Source organism: Rhea pennata, chromosome 1, assembly GCF_028389875.1.
Source record: "Rhea pennata isolate bPtePen1 chromosome 1, bPtePen1.pri, whole genome shotgun sequence".
NCBI classification, from domain to species: Eukaryota; Metazoa; Chordata; class Aves; order Rheiformes; family Rheidae; genus Rhea; species Rhea pennata.
In genome coordinates, this window is record NC_084663.1 from 186,830,426 (window position 1) to 186,850,029 (window position 19,604).

Here is a 19,604-nt window from a genome sequence, read left to right on the forward strand (position 1 = left end):
AGGACTAAGTTCACTGGCAGGAGGATAAAGATGTTGATCCTTCTTGAATGTTAGGAGACCATTAATATATTACCTAGGCTAGACATAGCTCTTCTGCAAGTCTATGGTGCTCTTTGGTCTCAAGCAGCCTTTGCTGCTTATGAACAAACCCTAAAGTACCATCTTCAAGCTCATTCAGAATGAGGTAGCAGATTGCATTAGAGCCTCATTCAGTGTTACCAGATTAGACTGAAGCCACCAAAGCATACCAAGACATATACAAGTAGAGCACAAGCTCTCTCCACAGCATCCCTGGCAGAGGTCTACTATCCAAGAAGCCCTGTGGTCAGTATCTAAGAAGCCAGGCGATGACTTAGTGATGACTTAGTGATGATGGCATCACACTAACCAAACACTACTCATTGGAGGTAGCATAAAGGCTTGACACTGCAGAAAGAGACTGTTTCTTCAATCTTCATTCCAGTGAATAACTAGCACTTACTCATATAGGACTGAAGTCCTAATTAAACACCAGTAAACTTGAAGAAAGAAGAGTGGTTACCTTTGTTACTGTAATTCTTTGTTACATTCATTGTCTGTAGCTCCCACAAGGGCCCCTCCATTCCACAGGTGGAGGTCTTGTCATCTGGGCTGGGGGATGGCTGAAGAACTGGCTGGTGATCTGTTTACATACTTGCGAGAGGAAAAGCAGAGGTGAGCAGGATATGTATGCAACTTGTTATGCACAAATCTATTAAAACCATTTACATTCTTACGTAGAAGATATATATATACATATATATATATATATATATATATACACATTTAGAGTGGATTTTAATTGCACAGAACATCCTGAGGAATCATAGTTGTTTTAAGATTACATAGTTGTAAAACACTTCACGTGAAAGACACTGCTATATCTTTGCCAGGTATTCTCGTTGTTATTATTATTATGAGCAGCCAAGAACATATGGTTGCCACTACTATTACTAAGAGTCATGATTTTTTTCATAGGAATTAGACCTCATTAGAAATCAGAAGGAGGATTTGGTTTGTGTGCTGCTGAATTTTCTTTATTAAACCCATTGATCTATAGCAAAGTTACATGCCAACCCACACAAGTCCTTCAGAGTTGTTGTTTTAAACTTGTATCAACGAACAGTTTATCCTGAGGCCTTTCAAATGTACATGTGTATGCATTATATATATATACATATATATATATAGTATATATGTAGTGACAGAGCAAGTAGTTTAATACATTTTATGGGTCCAGCTTGGAGTTCTGCATACATGAACTTGTGTGTGGTCAAGGAGACTTGCATATTTTTGAACTCTAAGTTGGCCTAATAAAAGATATCAGACTACAGTGCTTGCTTTGTCAGCTCTGTTTTGCTGGTTCAAAATGACTCGCAAGATTAATTTTCATTTTTTAACATAAAAACCAAGAAAAAGGAGTGTTTACTTACTGCAAGGAGTTGATTCCGTGTTAATGACCCTGAAGAAGGCTTGTACACAAGGTACAGATTGTTGCCAATTTGATGTATATTCATGTTACAGAATATGAAAATGTGAAGTTATACCATCTTGAGGATTTTGTTTTTATAAGTAGGATTGGTTAAAAAAAAAAACCTTTAAGTAATCATACTGTGTGTTTGATGGTGGAAATTAGTATGAATGTTTCTGGCAGTGGAATGATGTGATGTGGTTATGCATTTCTGTTTTCACTGCCTGCTCAATATTGGCCTTTTACAAATACAGATTACCATGTCGATGGAAGGAATTTACAGCTTTGGCCCCCTTGTCCCACTCTGTGTTACAGCACCTTTTTTGTACTTTATGTTACATATCCTCCCAACTGTATTTTCCTGACAGAAAAAGGAAATGTCTGTGGACTGAGACCCTGAAAACGTGTGAGCTTTACTATTTAATGGGATGAAATGAGCACTATTTCCCACTTACCTTGATTTCCTGTGGGATAGACGTTTTGCTCCTCTGAAATCAGTAGTGAGCTTTCTGCTGGGGATGACAGGATCAGGAGTTCATCGGCGATTCCTTACCACCCAGTGACGTTGCACACTGGCAGCTCAGGAGATAAAAAAAAGAAACAACCCAAACCCCTTAATAACAACAATAGTAAAGAAAATACATTAAAAAAATTATCAAGGTTTAGAACTGTCAAAGGTTTAACCACAACTAAAATCCAGGCTGAATACAAAAGTGCAATACGCTGAATATTATTAGTTTTGGGGCCTCATGGCCCAGCTGGTTTGAGCTGCAGGATCCGTTTGTGTTCAACTACCTCCCGGCCTTACCTCATCTTGTGGGCTAGGAGCTGCTTGCTCTGACTTCATGGAACCACAGCTGTATTTGTGGAGTGCTCCCGTCCTTTGGCTCTCCCTCCCCTGCACGCTAATAGGGTCTGAATGCACCAGCGTTTCTCCCTGGAAGCTAACTTGAAAATTTGCCTTTAATCCTGATGCAATGCATAGTCCGAATTTTTTCTTTTCCTGGAGTTTAGTTCCAGAGGAAAACATACTTGACTGGTGCTCCCACTAGCCAGCTGCGGTTTATAACAATAATTAACAGTAAGATATTGCAGCAGCGTTTTCGGAACTGGGGAGCGGAGAAAGGCAATCCGGCAGCTCCGGCTCTGCGGGTCTGTTCGTTCCGAAGGGCTCCGAAGCGCTTAACAAGCAATACTGCGGCTGGACGGGCAGCTCTGCCCGTGGAGGCTTCCTAACACTGCTCTTATAAAATCCTGTTTTAGGTTGTTTAGAACTTTGCCGAACTTTACGGATTTGGGTCAAAATTACTTATATTGAACATCAAACTCTAGCTTTTCTTTTTTCTTTCTTTTTTTTTTTTTTTTAATTTGAGATTAAAGTGATTGAACAATTTGTAAGAAGAGGGCTAGTTTGGCTGCTTATGTAAAAAAAAAAAAAATCTGATCTAAAGGGTTTTGGAGCAAAGACAGGCCTTTCCCTGCCTTTGAATCAGGTATTTTTGCCATCCTCACAAAACCATTCTAATTTGGTCAACTGTTTCAAGACATGGAAAAAAACATGGTTACCAAATATTCCATAGAGATTTACTAAAGCTTAACAGCAAATATTTCCAGAGATTTCATCTTCTGCACCTCGCACAGCTCTGTCACGTGATCAGATTTTCCGTGCAGTGTCCTCACAGGAGGGCTGAAGAGTCGCTAGGTGGGTGCTCTTTAATGTTGTCCCTGGGTATTACTCTAAGCTGCAGGGAGGCTCAGTAGTAGAAGGGGGAGCAAGGAGCCTGTCTCCTGACCTGCGCTGAAACCCAGGGCTCCTAAATCTTACCATTCACGAGCTGTCAGCGAGCCTCTGGCAGAGCTTCTCTTTGCCGCTAGCCTGAATGTGTGTAGGGGAGGGTCTACCCCAACAAGGCCCTGAGCAACCTGACTTAATGTTGAAATTAACCCTGCTTTAAGCGGGGGGTTAGACAACATGACCTCCTGAGGTCTTTCCCAGCCTAAGTTATTCCACGATTCTGTGAGTCTCTGCCATGGGTTTCTCTTAGTCTGTGTAGCAGAAGTTTGCCTGGGTCTGAAGACACCATCCTAGTTGATGGTATCTGTTGGTATTAGTATGATGCCACATACTGGAAACAGTCTTTACTAGTTTGTTTTTAAACCTGTAGGTATATACAAAACTCCACATTAAGATAATATTGGCTGTAAGGGCAAGTATCCTAAAATTAAGAATAATGATATGTGAAGAATTATTTGTGAGCCGCAGTACACTTGAATCATAGAATCAGTAAGGTTGGAAGGGACCTCTGGAGATCATCTAGGCCAACCTCCCTGCTCAGCAGGGTCACCTACAGCATGGTAGACACGGTTGCATCCAGGTGGGCCTTGAAGATCTCCACAACCTCTCCGGGAAACCTGTTCCAGTGCTCCGTCACTCTCACAGGGAAGAAATTCCCCCTCACGCTCAGGCAGAACTTCCTGTGCTTCAGTTTCTGCCCATTGCCTCTTGTCCTGTCACATGGGACAACTGAAAAGAGTTTGTCCCTGTCCCCTTGACACCCTCCCTTTAGGTACTTATAGACATTGGTAAGATCCCCCCTCAGTCTTCTCTTCCCCAGGCTGAAGAGGCCCAGCTCATGCAGCCGTTCCTCATGTGGCAGGTGCTCCAGACCTCTGATCATCTTCGTAGCCCTACGCTGGACTCTCTCCATTAGCTCCATGTCTCTCTTGCCCTGGGGAGCCCAGAACTGGACACAGTACCCGAGATGAGGCCTCCTCAGGGCTGAGGAGAGCGGCAGGATCACCTCCCTCCACCTGCTGCCAACACTCTTCCTAATGCACCCCAGGAGACCATTGGCCTTCCAGGCCACAAGGGCACATTGCTGGCTCATAGTCAACCTGTCGTCCACCAGCACTCCCAGGTCCTTCTCTGCAAAGCTGCTCTCCACAAAGTCAGCCCCCAGCTTGTACTGGTGCCTAGGGTTATTCTTCCCTAGGTGCAGGACTCTGCACTTGCCCTTGTTGAACCTCAGGAGGTTCCTCTCCGCTCAGCTCTCCAGCCTGTCCAGGTCTCTCCGAATGGCAGCCCAGCCCTCAGGTGTATCAGCCACTCCTCCCAGCTTGGTATCATCCGTAAACTTGCTGAGGAGGCACTCTGTCCCCTCATCCAGGTCATTGATGAAGAAGTTGAACAGGATCGGACCCAGTACTGAGCCCTGGGGGATGCCACTAGCCACAGGCCTCCAACTAGACTCCACGCCACTGATGACGACCCTCTGAGCTCTGTCTTTCAGACAGTTCTCAATCCACCTCACCGTCCACTCGTCTAACCCACACTTCCTGAGCTTCTCTAGGAGGATGTTATGGGAGACAGTGTCAAAAGCCTTGCTGAAGTCAAGGTACACAACATCCACTGCTCTGCCCTCATCTCCCCAGCCAGTCATTCCATCCCAGAAGGCTATCAGATTGGTTAAGCAGGATTTCCCCTTGGTGAATCCGTGCTGGCTACTCCTGATCACCTTCTTGTCCTCCATATGCCTGGAGATGACATCCAGAATGAGCTGTTCCATCACGTTTCCAGGGATGGAGGTGAGGCTGACTGGCCTAGAGTTGCCTGGGTCCTCCTTATTGCCCTTCCTGAAGACTGGAGTGACATTGGCATAGGTATTTGCATTACAATACTGGCTCTATTTTTGTGATTACACTGTTTTTTTCTCACGTGACTTCAGTCCTACTACATATAGCATGGATATACTCTGTAGAGTAATCAGTACCGGGCAGAACTTGTGGATGTAACTGCAGAACTCCTGCTCATTTGTTGAGAAGGTGCAAGGCACTTACTGAATGAAGCAAGGCATGGTAGGAAGAGGAAACGGGGTCTTTTGGTTAAGGCAACTGAATTCTGCTCTGAAGGGCTGGACCATATCCCTGTCTCTTCCACAGTGCTCCTGTATGGTACTGGACTAATTGCTTAACAAGCATTTCCCAGGTGGTTACTAATCACCAACAGAGCCTGTCTGCTCTTGCTGGTAGTACTGAATGAGGTGATTGCATAAAATTGCTACTCTTCATTTAGTACTGTCTTGTATAACATTGCATTTGATAAAGCCTTCATTAAGCAAGTTTAAATTGTTGTTAATTCTTTGTGTCTGTTTATCAACTAATGCTCACCTATTTATATTTACACATTATACTTGTAAGTATTTATAAATGATTATTTGGCAATGAATTAGACAGACTATCTTGAAAGTCACTTAAATTCATGGAAATGTTCAGGCAGCATATGAGATTGTTTTTCAAATTAATTGATTAAATTAATTAAATCCTGAAGTTCATTCATTTGCACTGAGGTCAAATGGAATTTTACATCTGGAAAGTCTGCAAGATCAAAAATTATGCCCAATGGGCACATAGTTCTACAGAAGAAAATGTCAGCTCTGGAGGGTAGTATTTTCTGACTTCTTGTCAGCTAGTCTCTTTCTCTCTTTCTCAGTTAGCTTTACACATGTTTTTATGCGAGTAGTTTTGAAAGGATTCCTGGAAAAAAGCTTACTGGATATACTATACATGTTTTCATTTACAGATCAACAAAATGGAGAGACAGATAAATGAATAGATAGGATTTTTTTTGAGGTCATGAAATATGTTGCATAATATAAAACTGGCTTCTAAGTCCATTTTTATCAAATATGTCACAATATTTTTGGAATTATACTTTGGAAGATATTTTCAGCACTTATTATTGGAGTTCTTGATCTAGGCACCCTTGTTTGACAGTCCCTTAATCTGTCTGATAAAAACTGAATGAATAGCAGCATTAAGAAATATGGCTTCAGGGACTCCTTAGGAGGTTTCTTTGTAAGGGTACATTTACTAGTTCATCTGTAAATTTATTTTATGAGGTGTTTAAACCTCAAGAAAACTGAAAAGAATAACAGTAACGCCTGGTTTACATCTACTGAAATCAATGGGAACCTTGCAATTGACTTTAATGGTGGCCTCTGTCCTCTAATTATGAAAGTGCAAGGATGATATACACAAAACCACAAGGAGAGTTTTCTGTTTCACCATTTACTATTCTGTTTGCAGATGTATAAGCAAAGTACAATGATGTGGTTTGCTCTTGATTAAACAATTCAGTCTTTCGGCTTAATCCTGAACCGTTTTGCTACTTTGCTTTAGGCAGTGTTGTTTTGCTTCTGGAAGGACCATGTGCCACTCTGTGTGGCTCACAGAAGTGACAAGGCAGGAATTCTAGCCAAATTTTTAAAAGGCTCTTGAAAATTATGCATTTCATTTTGATCTTTCATCTGTCCCATGGTATGAGTAATGGAAGAAGTTGATGAAGCAGTTTTATTCCTAGTGCTCATATATTTTTCTTGTGATCAGTTTTGACAGTGTTCCTGGAAATACAAGTAATATTTGTAGTGTATATGTTCGTGTTTTCCCTTAGGGTTGACTGAAATGTAGTAGAAAGTTTCCAGCATGCTACTGTAAACCCCTCATCATTTTCATATTGTGTTAGTGGAAGTGAGTAAGAGTATAGCGAACGAAAAAAATGCTGTTAGAATTAAACTTTTTTTCTGTTAATGTAACAAGCACAGCAGTCTGAACAGACTAAGTCTGATAAACCATTTGTAGTAGTAAACTATATGAGACAAAAATTCCCTCAAACTTCTTGTTGAGTCTACTTTGGAGGTAATACTCATTTGATGGCTGAAATGCTGGTCTCGTTTCACATTTCAAATGTTTTCAAAGATTTAGCTATTTTGTTGGTAACTAGAGATGCTACTGCACTACAAAGAAGAGCTCAGCAAAAATTTTTGGATGGAGCAATGTTCGACTGGAAAATGCCAGTTCCCTGGGGTTAGCCATTCCCCGGGAATGTGTCAGCCCCATTGAAACTTTAGAGGGAACTCAAGCGGAGAGCCTGGCTGCTTCGGTCCCTAGCAGCCCACCCACCAGCCAGCTGCTGAGGTCTCCGGTGACCAAGCTGCTGAGACACTCAGACAAACAGTGCAGTAATAAATAAGAAAGTAGGTAAGCTCATCTCACCAGTTGGCCTAGCCAGCTCCCTTCTTGTCCATGCAGTGGACTAGTAGGCTCTCCAGGTTCCTCCTCTGTCCTTCTGCTACGCTGGCGGAGGCTCATACCTTTCTGGTTTCCTTCAGAGATGGAAACCAGAACTCCTAGGCTTCCTGATTTCTGGGCAGCTGCCTTTTTGAGCTCTCCGGCTATTTTGGCAGCCAGGAGTCCAGCAGCTCAAGTTTGTGCAGTCTAGTGAGGCAATTGCTTTGGGAGTGAGCTGGAATTTTAATATACTGGTTTTCTCAAAAGAAAAAAAAAAGTTTATTACAGATTCTCCCTCAGAAAGAAGTAGAGTTTTGGTATTTATTCCTGGCATAGGACAAGATTTGTCCGTGTCAGTATTACTTCCCCCAAAGTTAGTTAAAAGAGAATCTGTAGAGCTGTACAGATTCTGCTGTACAGATGGCTGCTGTAGACCTCAGTCCAGTTTTATCATATAGACATGAACATAGATCTCTGAAAAATAATTAGATAAATAAATATTTATAAATAAGAAATTATAAGAAATAATAATAATAATAAATATAAGAATAAGAAAATATAAGAATAATTTCTTCTGGGCCTATTTAGCCTGGAGGAGAGAAGGCTGAGGGGAGATCTTATCAATGTCTATAAGTACCTAAAGGGAGGGTGTCAAGGGGATGGGTCTAAACTCTTTTCAGTTGTTCCATGTGACAGGACAAGAGGCAATGGGCAGAAATTGAAGCACAGGAAGTTCCGCCTGACTGTGAGGGGGAATTTCTTCCCTGTGAGAGTGACGGAGCACTGGACCAGGTTTCCCGGAGAGGTTGTGGAGTCTCCTTCTCTGGAGATCTTCAAGGCCCGCCTGGACGCAAGCCTGTCTAACATGCTCTAGGTGACCCTGCTGAGCAGGGAGGTTGGCCTAGATGATCTCCAGAGGTCCCTTCCAACCTCAACGATTCTGTGATTCTGTGATAAATAAGAATTATGTCTTTATAAGAGACTTAAGATTCCTAGATACAAGTTGGAGGAAGATGTACAGATGTAGAGGCTTATTTCTCAAAGGCCCTCCTACACAGGATAGATGGACTATTTCTTCACCAAATGACTCCACAAGTGCCAGCTCTTACTTTAGACTTAGCTTTTGATGAGTGCTCTGGCTGTTATAGAAGAGTAAAGATAAAAAAAAAAAAAAAAAACTTTGAAACAATTATTCACAGATCTAGTGTGTTCACATTAAGCAGAAGAATAAACAGAAGTGGGACTGTAGTTGAGGTTCCTGATTTTGAAGAGGAAAATTTTGATCAACTATATGAATTAGTTATTGAAGTAAGTCATCTAGGCTGAGGGGCCAACAGGTTAAAATATGGAGAAGGCTTAGATTATTTTTTTTTAACTCTCAGATGGAAAAGCTAATGAGAATTTGTATCCCAAGCAAAAGAAAAAATAGTAGGGAAGGATGCCAGATCTGATTTTGTGGGTAATCAGCACAGAAAGGATATCTGTAGACAGTACAAGAACAGAAGAAAAAGAGGAACCAGCAAAGAAAGCAGTGTTTCAGAAGGCTGAGCACGTAGGGGTAAAATAAGAATCACCAAAAGGAGCTTGAAAGAAATAGCAAAAAGTTCTTCAGAAGTCCAGAGAAAAGCTCCTGTGCAGTGAAGAGAGGATCAAGATTAAAGATTAAAGATATTAGACCTCTGGGGTAACCTGATGAAGATCTATGAACAGGGCAAAGTCAGGATGCTTTCTGGAGGTATGGAAAAGGAAATTACTACAACCAGTGCAGATGCAAACCTCAAAGCAATTAAGAGGGAGTTAGGTAACTTGTTTCAGAATTCAGACAGAACAGGTATGTCAGACTGCATTCTTGAATGTCTCGTATGGAGAAAGCTAGTGTATGACTAAAACGCAAGGTAAGAAGGTAAGGCAAAAATCAAATGGACAAGAAGATGCCTATTCATCAAATTTTGAAAGAAAGAATTGTATATAGACTAAACAGATAATTACATTCAAATCATCAAATTTGAAAAAAAATACTTGATCATGCTGGGCAAATCTCATACTTTAGTTTACTGAGAAAAGGACGTATTGTAAAGCTAATCTCTCTGGATATCAGTGAAGAATTTGCTATCGTATAGCAAAGTATTTGATATTAGTTTAATTGGAGAAATGGGGATTAACACAAGAACTATAAGTGTATGGTTAAAGAGCAGATACTAGTGTGTTGTGCTGAAAGGGAAAAGAGCTATAAGAAGGAGGCTACTAGTAAAATTCTACTAGACCTGGATCTGATTTAATTAAATATTTTCATTAAAGACCTTCACAGAAGAAGTTGGAGTGCCCTAAAGAGACTTCTCAGTGAAACAAAGTTGGATGATATAACCAATAAACTCCCCCCTTTGAATATCTTGCAGAAAGAATTGGATGATCTTGTAGACGTAAGTCATTAACGTAAGAACATGCGTGAGATAAAATGTGGTAACAGAGAGCTGTGCACTCTTACACAATTAGCCTCAGTCTGCAGTCTACAAACTTGGGGATCTTTGGTTGGAAATTACTGAGGAGCGGAAATGAGCCACCAGCTTTATGTGGCAATCAAAACTCAACTGTGATCCTAGGAAGAGTTATTTTCAGTAGAAACAAGGACCTGCTCAAGGCATTGGAGAAACCTCTTTGGAATATTGTGTGCAGTCCTGGCTACCTGTCTTCAGGAAAGAAGAATTAAGAAAGTGAAGTGGGACAGAAAAGAGCTACTGAGATGACTGGGAGGGTGGAGAGACTGTTAAGAAAGGATGCAAAGATTCTTGACTAACCAGGAGGAGAGCTGAGAAGGGGTGCGTTCTCTATAAATACAGCAAGGGGTAAGCAGTAAGGATGGAGAATACCATTTGCACTAAGTGATAAGGTTGGCACATGAACAAATTGGTCGTAAGTAAGGTTAGGTTGGAAATTAGACTGTTTTTCTGCTCTGTCAGAGCAGTTGCAGAGAAGCAACACGGAGCTCATTGGTTTATGAACAGGCTGCCAGGGACAGGTAGGACTGGATTCACTGGCCACAAATCCCTCTCTGTTCCTATTTTCTACTTGCTTTTTTCTCCAAGACATCTTTTTCTTTTTTTTTTCTTTTTTTCTCCCCCCTCCCCACCTTGGGAAGGAGGGCGAGAGAAATAGGGAAGTAGAAAGGGAGGGAAGTGGGGAGGAGAAGGGGAATGAAGTTGCCATTCTTTAGTCAAGTGGGTATGGGGTTACCTGCAGCTTGTTTGGTTGCAGTGGTTAGGATGATAAAAGAAGTGGAAATACAAAAATATGCAAAGCTCAGGAACCTTCTCACTTCCTCCATGCAAGGGAACTATTGTAGTACTGTATCTGTATTGCATCTCACACTCAAACTCCACTACCATTCCTAAAGGACATGGGAAGAAAAAAGCATTATAAACCTACTCTGCTGCACCATGGTCTGTATGGGGACGCTGTCTGCCCCAGAAAGAATGTAGTGAACTTCCCTTACTCGTGGCAGTGTTCAGATCTTGTCCCAGAAACAGAAGTGCAGATAGATAAATTGGTTGGTTGAGGTTTTGGGGAACTCCAGCAACCCACACCTCAGTTCAGTTCCTAGTGTCACCAGTGCACCAACTCCTGTTGCACACCAGGGGTTTCCAGCATGCACTGACCTCTATTGCTCTGAAAAAGTGTGCACCCTACCTCGGCTGTAAACTTATGCCTTCCAGACCTCTTCAGGCCAATGCTAGGTAAGCAACATTCAGAAAACAGAATAACATTATCTGTCATTCATCTTTCTGGGACAAGCACTTGGTCACTGAGATGTGGGGTGGAGTGTGTCTGTGCAGACCAAAGAACTTGCAGCACCCTAGAGACAAGCAGTTTTCTCCAACTTCTCTGCAAAGGACTAAGCTTGGAAGGAGAGCAATTGCTCTAAAAAACCCCCAAAAGATAAGTACCAATAAAGTCTCTTACAAATATAGAAATGAGGTGGGCAAGACAAACAGAGAATGCTTGAAACAAATAAAAGCAAGGTAAGGACATTTTTTTGGGGGAAGAAAGTACTCTTTGGAGTATAGAATCAACCAAAGCTATAGAAAGCTGGTTACAGGAGAAAGAAAAGCATGTCCATCAGGCAGATGAAAAAACACACGTGCAAAAGTAATGAGAAAATTAAATGAAGGCATGATGTATGGTTATTTCTTGTTCTGGATAAATGACTTGTGCAGTTTACTGTAATGCTTAATTGTGTTAGAGATCACTTTTGCAGAGCCTGTGGCTGTCTCTGAAGAAGTCACCGGAAACCAGAATTCCTTCAGGCTGGAACTTTGGGGACATAGTGTGGCTAAGCAGCTAAAGGAGTTTGGATGAGCTGAAATTAGTTAGTTATAGGGCATAAACTGTTAGATGAGGGAAGAGACAGGGGAACTTGATGGAAATGATGCAAGTGATATAGCACCAAAAGCAATGAGCATGCTTAGAAATTTTATAGCAGGAATGTTCAGATCCAAATGCAGTTCCCTGGTAACTGCCTAATGAGAGGAAGTGGACCAAGTCTATGGCAATCATATATAATTCTTAATTGAGTGAATAAAGCATAAAGGTTAAGTTTATGCTTAACCTTTAAGCATAAACATTCCTATCCATAAAAAGAAATAAAAAGAAAGGAACGTGAAAGCAATTCCAACGCTAAGGTTGTTCCATGCAATGTGAGTTCAATGAATAGAGTTGAGAAAGTGGAACAATTTGGTCAAAGTCAGAGCCCGTACCTCCATGCAGAGGCCTATTTGAACCCCTGGCTGTTTCTATCATGTGCATGAACTTCATTTTACATATGTAGCATTAGTAATTGAACAGCCATGTATTTAAGGCTTGGCTGTAACCTGAGCTCAAAACTAAAATTAACCTCTGAAAGGAATCTGAGAATAAAAGTGAGGCCGTTACTTTGCGAGCAGAAGAGTCTTTTTGCTGGATTCTAGCACAGAACTGATGCAGTCATGGTCAGTCATTGGAAATGACCTGTTCAAAGGAGCACATTTTTTGCTCCTTTGCTCAGCTTTTCAGCTAGCTCAAACCTTGCCTGGGTGGTCAGGTTATCACAGGTTTGGGGGTTATATCATTTTTTTTTCACTAGTTTTCTAAGCAAAGTGCTTAACCTGGGCTAAGGTCTTGCTCACCGTGAAGGGTGTAACTGTGTTCTTCAGAAATAGTCATTGCTTTATTAAGAAGATTCAGAATGGTAAATTGAGGTTATTAGAAGGTTTCAGTTTTGATAGTCATAATTACATGCATGAAAAACAAGGACTCTATAACAGAAACATGTACAGCCATAGGTGGAACTTAAGCCTTGGTCAAGATTGCAAAAAATGTGGTTAAAGAAACTCTCCAGATCCAATCTGTTGAAACAAACAGCCTCCAGTATCTTGCATTTTTCACTGAGTTTACAGCAATGTACCCACTTTTCATATGTTTACTTTTACCAAAATAAAAACAATCTTTGGAAACCAGTCATCTAACTAGTCGTAATGAACCAATATCATCTTTTCACAGATGGGAGAGCTGAAGGAACAGGGATGTGAGATTACCAGCTGAAAGCTATATAGCAGGCCAGTAACAAATCCAGGAATAGAAGCCAAGTCTCTTAAATTGCAGTCTGATGCTCTAATTAAGAAGAAATTTTGCCCTCTGATGCTGCAGTGAGGTATGCCATAGCAATACCACATATTAATAATTTAGTCAAACATATTTGAATGTGTATGTTTGCTTGTGCTCTTTTAAATAATTCAGAAGAATTCTTTGAATTCTAACTCTGAATTGAATTTTAAGTAGTTTTCTTTTTAACTAGACATTTTTTGACAAATATTTATTCACAAATCATATTTAAAACGCAGTTCTCAAAATCTGATTTATTAAAATTACCACACATTCATTTCCAAGAATATCCCAGGGTAGCTTCAGTAATTCAGACGTTTAGATTTTCCAGAGTCTAACTTTAGTCTTATTTTCAGGGCACTGACTATCTGCACTTCACCTTGCCTTCATAGAAGACTGTGGCTAGTTAGGATCTCAGAAAAAGGAAATAAAGTTGTGTATGTCCAGCAAGGATTTTCTTGGTACTGAAAGTCACCTTTGGAAATATTGCTGTAAATGCACTGGAAGGATCAAAAGCTCAAGTCTGCCTCCAGTTCAGCTGGAGGGGAACCTACTACCGAAGACCCAAGAGGCAGAAATGCTGCCAATACGGAAGCCTATTACAGAACCCAGTGCTGCCTGGCATATTGGGGAGTATTTGTCACAATTTTGGCCAAGGTACCGCTTGTTCTGTCTCTCCTAGCTACCTCCTGCTATACAGGATCAGGGTCCTGTACGCAATACTTCTCTTCTGCGCTGTTAATCTTTTGGGGTGTTAGGCACAAATAGTAGCATTAGTAACTGGTTTTACTTGCGCTCAAGGGTTTGGAGCAGCACAGCAGCTTTTTGCATAAGATAGGAAGTGTTTCCTCATGGTTTTCACCTCAATCTGCCATAGCCATGTTGTGGGCTTCCCAAAATATTGTCTCCAACACTGAAACAATGTATTAGTAGTCTGGTGATGTAGTGAGAGAAAATGTTAAATTGTACTGGAAAACTGTATCGCTTATAGCACGTGCTACTTATGGTATCTCTACAGTTTCCAAATCTTTATTATCAACAGTCTGTCTGGAGAGAGGCGATGAGCATGCTCAGAAAGTGTGTCTGCTTAGCTGCAGCTAAACCTATAAAATATCTGCAGTTCATCCATGCTTCTCCCACCAGCAGGTGTCATTCTGGAAAAAGGAAAATATTGTTAAGTCCTAGAACTGGAGAATTTGGCTGTGACAAAAGAGAAAAAAAAATGTTTGCTTAAAATACAGTTTTTGAAGGATAGCTTACTCTAAATAAAAACCAAGACAAAATTGGTTGGTTTGCATGAAACACAGCCTAGCAGAATGTTTTCTAAGAAACTGTGTGCACCACGTAATCCTGCCATATAACCAGCAAAATGCAGATGACAGGCAAGGCAAGCCAATGTCCATTTAAAGCTGTCTCCTGCCTTTCACTTCTCCCTGTGACATCTTCACCACTCCTAATTTAAGCCCCATGACTATAAAGGCAGTGATAACCATCAATCTTTATGATGGGCTTTGGGCTTTATTTCCTCCGAAGGACACACAGAATGAAGGCGTTGAATTCAGATCTCATTTACTTCAGGACAAACTTGAAGTAATCTCATTGATGCAATTGAGATCAGCAGAATTGCTTGGGATTTACTGTGAAGTAACAAAAAGTAGGATTTCACTTTCTACCGTCATAAACAACAATTGAGCAGAAAGAAATCCCAACCATTTTAATGTCTATTATGATATTTATAGTCTCCCTTCAGTGTACATCTGTTTATTAGCTGCCACTTCTTTTAATATGAAGCGATTACTTTTGATTTTGGATAAACACACTGAGAAAGCTAGGGCTGAATAATGAAGAACCAAGATCCTACTGACTTGTTGCTTGTCTGCTGAGTCTAGTCTTCTGCCTTTTAAAAATGTGCTTGCTGAGAAATCTGTGCAGAAAGTGGCTTGCCCCCACTGTTCCTACTGGGAGTTTTTTCCAGTCTATCACTGCTCTGTTGATTACAAATATTTTTCTGACTTTCAGCCCAAATTTATCTAGAACCACTCTAAGCCTTGTGTCAATGTTGTCCCTTTATCTTAAACAGCTTCCCCCCCCCCCTTGTGTTTTTGCCATAACAAAGTATTTGGAGAGATAATGATGATCTTTTTCAGACTTTATTTATGCAAGGCCCAGGTGCTAAACCTTTGGCCAGGGTGCTGTGCATGACCTGCCAGGTCACACCTTGCCTGAAGGTCACCTACCCCAGGAGCAGGCTGTGGGCTGGGGAGGCTGTGGTGGCCCTGGTGGCCCCTTTCCCTGCAATCTGAAAGGGTGCGCAGCTGCGAAGGCTGAGCCCCAGTATCCTAGACTAGACCAGTAAAATTTACCTACCTTTCTTTCAGAAGATTATTTTTCCATCCCTCCACATTTCTTTAACTTAAATTTACCTGCTTTAAACACAGGCGAGCAGAAGCGTGTATTGTTCACTATTACCTTGCATATATCATTAATACTTCCACGTCTTGCTAGAAATATTTCATCTGATGTATCCATGTTCTGTGCCCATGTTTTTCAGATCTTCATCACGGTCATCTTGCGGTTGACTAGCCCAGCGAGGTTTATCATCTCCTCGGCCGTTCTCAAAAATGCTGCTATAAATTTAGGATCATTTGCTACTCTGATATGATGCTCAGCCAAAATTCCTACTGGAAACAAGGGGATGTTTGCTTGAGGAAAGGCAGCAGGACAGGCTCCAGAGCTTGGCTGCAAGGAACACAGCAAAATGAAAATTAATTTTGCATCTTTCAGAATTCTAATGACAATGAGGTAATGTAAAATAATTGTATTTTAGACAGCCATATCTGCTTTAGTAAGTTATTACATTCACATTTTGTAACGCTTTTCTCATGAACTTAGTTGCTGAATGAGAAAAAATTGTATATAAACTTTGAATTAAAGACTTTGCTCCAAAATAGTTAAAAGAAGAAGTCTTGGGTCTGCATGAAGCCTGTATTAGTTTTCTGATGTTCTGAGTATTTAACTTTGAAAATGTAGCTGTCTTAAAAACTGAGGTGAAAAAGCGTAGAAGCATTCTGCATCTAATTAATTATGCTCTTTATTTTTATGAGACCTAGACAACAAGCAGTGATCATCTCCAACAGATTGTTATACAGTAAAGTATGCGGGATTTAGCTTACACATCAAAGGAAAAGTATTCCCTGGAGTCTTTACAATGTATTTTTAATGTTTTTAGTTAAGTGAAATCACATCGAGTTTTGTTCCTCCTCCTCCTTTTTTTTTTTGCTTTGTTTTGTTATTTTATTTTATTCATTCTAGAGGAAATGCAGGTGCCTAAACATAGATGTCCCAAGTTGTTTTAGACCCCCTGGGGATCCCAGCTGGCCTCTGGCTGCTGGATCACAGAGCGCAGGTTTTCCCGTAAGTCCTGCCTTGTATCTGCCAGCCCCGTGCAGGTACCTTGGGGATGCTGGGGTGTTCCAGCTGGCTGTAGGTGCCCTTGCTCAGGCATCTGAATTTCTCCCTCAGATATTGCCATTGAAAAACACTGTAAAAGATAATATACTCAGCAGATGTTTAAGAAAATTAAAGATAGCACAGCTGCGAAGGTTAGTCCATGTAAGGTGTTTTATTTAAGTTTAACAAGACATAGAGGCAGAAAAGTAATTTAGTATCTAACACGTACAGAGTTACTATGTTTAACAGAATGCCATCAGGAGCCTGTTTTGAATTATGGTGGTTGAACCGGACCTGTGCATTAGTGCGGAGCTGCTAATCCTCAGGGTAGGCACCGTGATCGGCAAGAAGACAGGCTGGGCAATAATACTGCAGGGCCTGTTTATTTTGGGCACTGAATAACTAAATTTTTCCTTTGAAACAATACATCTAGGCCGTGGCCAGAAAACTGGGGCTTCTCACCAGAAATGTAGTGGTCTGATGTTTCCAGCTGCTCGGAGTTTGGCAAAAGTAGGCGTAATTCCTCAGTTTTGGGCATGACGTGGCAAACTAATTTCATGGAAGAAACTGATGACTGGAGGTGCCAGAGAACTCAGCTACAGGGAATTAGAGAAATACTTGGAGTAATTACAAACCTATGTGAATCAGGTCCATACTTCAGAGTCTACTGAATAAGAGAAGCCAAAGTAAACACTTATTTTGACAAACTTTAAGAACACAATACTTGGGAAGTTAAAAACCTTGAATATATTAGTTAATGTAATTATATATGAATTGTACAATGCTGGGTTGACTAATAGTGAACTGATCTTGTGTAACAAGAACAATTTGTTATATATATATATATATATATATATATATATACACACACATATGTATAAAAAATACATAACTCATCCCAAAATAAAGTTAAAGCTGTTGGAAGATGGGAATTCTAGATACAATTTACCATAGACATCTATCAGAATTGTATAGGCAGAAAACACTTTCCCATGAGCTGTTTTTGTCCATTGCTAGCGTTATGGTCTATAGAAATTTGGACTAGTTTTGCAAAAGTTTAAACAAATCAAATTGTTACAGAAAAGATATGAGATAGGGGGACTTACAGAGCAATCAAAAATCTTAGTAGTGTATGACATTTATTCTATTGTTTGTGGACAAAGCAGAAAAATTGTTTTGAGCTACTCTTTTTCTTTTTTTCTTTTCTTTTTCTTTCTTTTTTTTTTTTTTTTTTTAAGTCTCTATCTGTATTTTTTAGGCTGCACCCCAAGGCACGGCCGCCGTGGTTGTCTGAAACAAGGAAGAGTCACCCTTTTCGCTTCATCCATTGCACTGGTCACTGGCAATCCGAGCCTGAGCAAAGGCAGAAGACGACTCCTACAGAGAACTTGAAGTGGCTTGTTTGGGAGAAGAAACGAGATTTTTAATGCTTTTCCCAAATACTGCAACACATGATAAAAGTTTATGGATTGTGAATTAACTGAAAGATTGCAGAATGGGAAAAAATGCTTGTTACAGGAAGCCCTGGAGACCTACAACACAAGCACCCTGAAATCTGTGACCAAGCCCACAGAACATCTCCCAGGTTACTTGAGCCACTAAGGTGACTGATATTCTTGATACGATTTTCCACTCCCAGCCAGCTTCCCCCTACCCTCCCCCCACACACACTGGGAGAAGATGTGTCTTTTCTTCATTTGGCCTGAGGAGAGACTGCAAAACGTATTCTTAGCAGTCAAAATTTCAGTTTAGGAAACTAGCAACAGCAGCTCAGATTAAAAACCAAACCCAACCACTGGCAGTGTGAATTTGCATTTGGGAGACGGTGCTTGCTTTAGAATATACAGTTCAAAAGATAATCTGCAACATAAAGGTTTACAATTTTGTACGTATTTAATAACACATCTGTGTGATGAAACATGAAATGTATGATTAAAGTAATGACTAAGAGCCATATGTAAATATTATGCAAATAAAAATTTTCCTTTCTAGAGGTTAGAGACACTGTTCTAAAATTTGGTATAGTTAACACTCCCTCAAATTTTTAATGTCATTAAAGTTTAAGAGTTAATCTGCATGCTTGTTTTTTAATATTTGTGGTTCTGTTAAAAATATTACTGAGGCACAATTTCGTTTTGTGAAAGCGTTACACTTTGTCCCAGTTGTGGTTCTTGTTGTTTGAACAAGAAGTCCCCAAGTGTTTGTCCCAAATACCATTATTTTTACTCCACTGGCAGCTGCATATTTGTGGTCACCCTATGGTAATATATGCAAAAAACATATATAGTGGCAGGGCCTCTTCTAGAGAGTACCGGGAAGAAATTTTATGTGGTCAGCCCACACCTAATTTGTTCTTCTTAGTGGAGATCTCACGTAGCCTACTTAAAAATGACACCTTTTGTTGGATAAGATGAAGGTAACTGTTAAGAACCGTTCAAAAACCTCTTGGTGAATTGCTCAGATTCACTGAAACAGGCTAAAGAGAATAGCTATTGAACGCTAGATCTACACCAAATATATGCAGAACCATATGACTATTAATGCTTCAAAAGTGTTTACAATGAAAATATTTAGTTACTATTTAAGTTTTCTGATGTCTTATAGACCATACCTCAATTTTAGATGTCTACATAACTGGTTTCATGAAGGTTTCTTTTTTTTATTTATTTTAAGTGATACAAATTAATAACAAAAGAGAGTTAATACAGAGTACAGTTTTCTGAGACCAAAATACATGTGGTTTAAATTTAAAGAATTTAATGTTAGCTTTTCCCTATAGAGAAAGGTTATTTGGGCAATAACGTACTAACATTATCACCACCCACAGAGAGGGGGACCTGTTGATCCTGTTGGTTAAGTAAAAATTCAAAAAAGGAAGAACGTAGGTCTAGAGAGATTGCTCGATATAAGTGAATCACACGGTAAAAATGCTGATACCTAGAATAGTTGTAGTCACCTTCTTTGA

General features: G+C 40.3%; 1 long non-coding RNA gene across 1 annotated transcript; it reads left to right on the plus strand.

Moving 5' to 3' along the window:
- The first annotated feature begins 586 nt into the window (after positions 1 to 586).
- LOC134135554 (uncharacterized) lies at positions 587 to 18,716 on the plus strand. Its single transcript, XR_009957308.1, has 5 exons — positions 587 to 693; positions 13,088 to 13,238; positions 13,546 to 13,846; positions 15,741 to 15,991; positions 17,898 to 18,716. It is a non-coding gene; the product is annotated as an uncharacterized LOC134135554 (long non-coding RNA).
- The last annotated feature ends 888 nt before the right edge of the window (positions 18,717 to 19,604 follow it).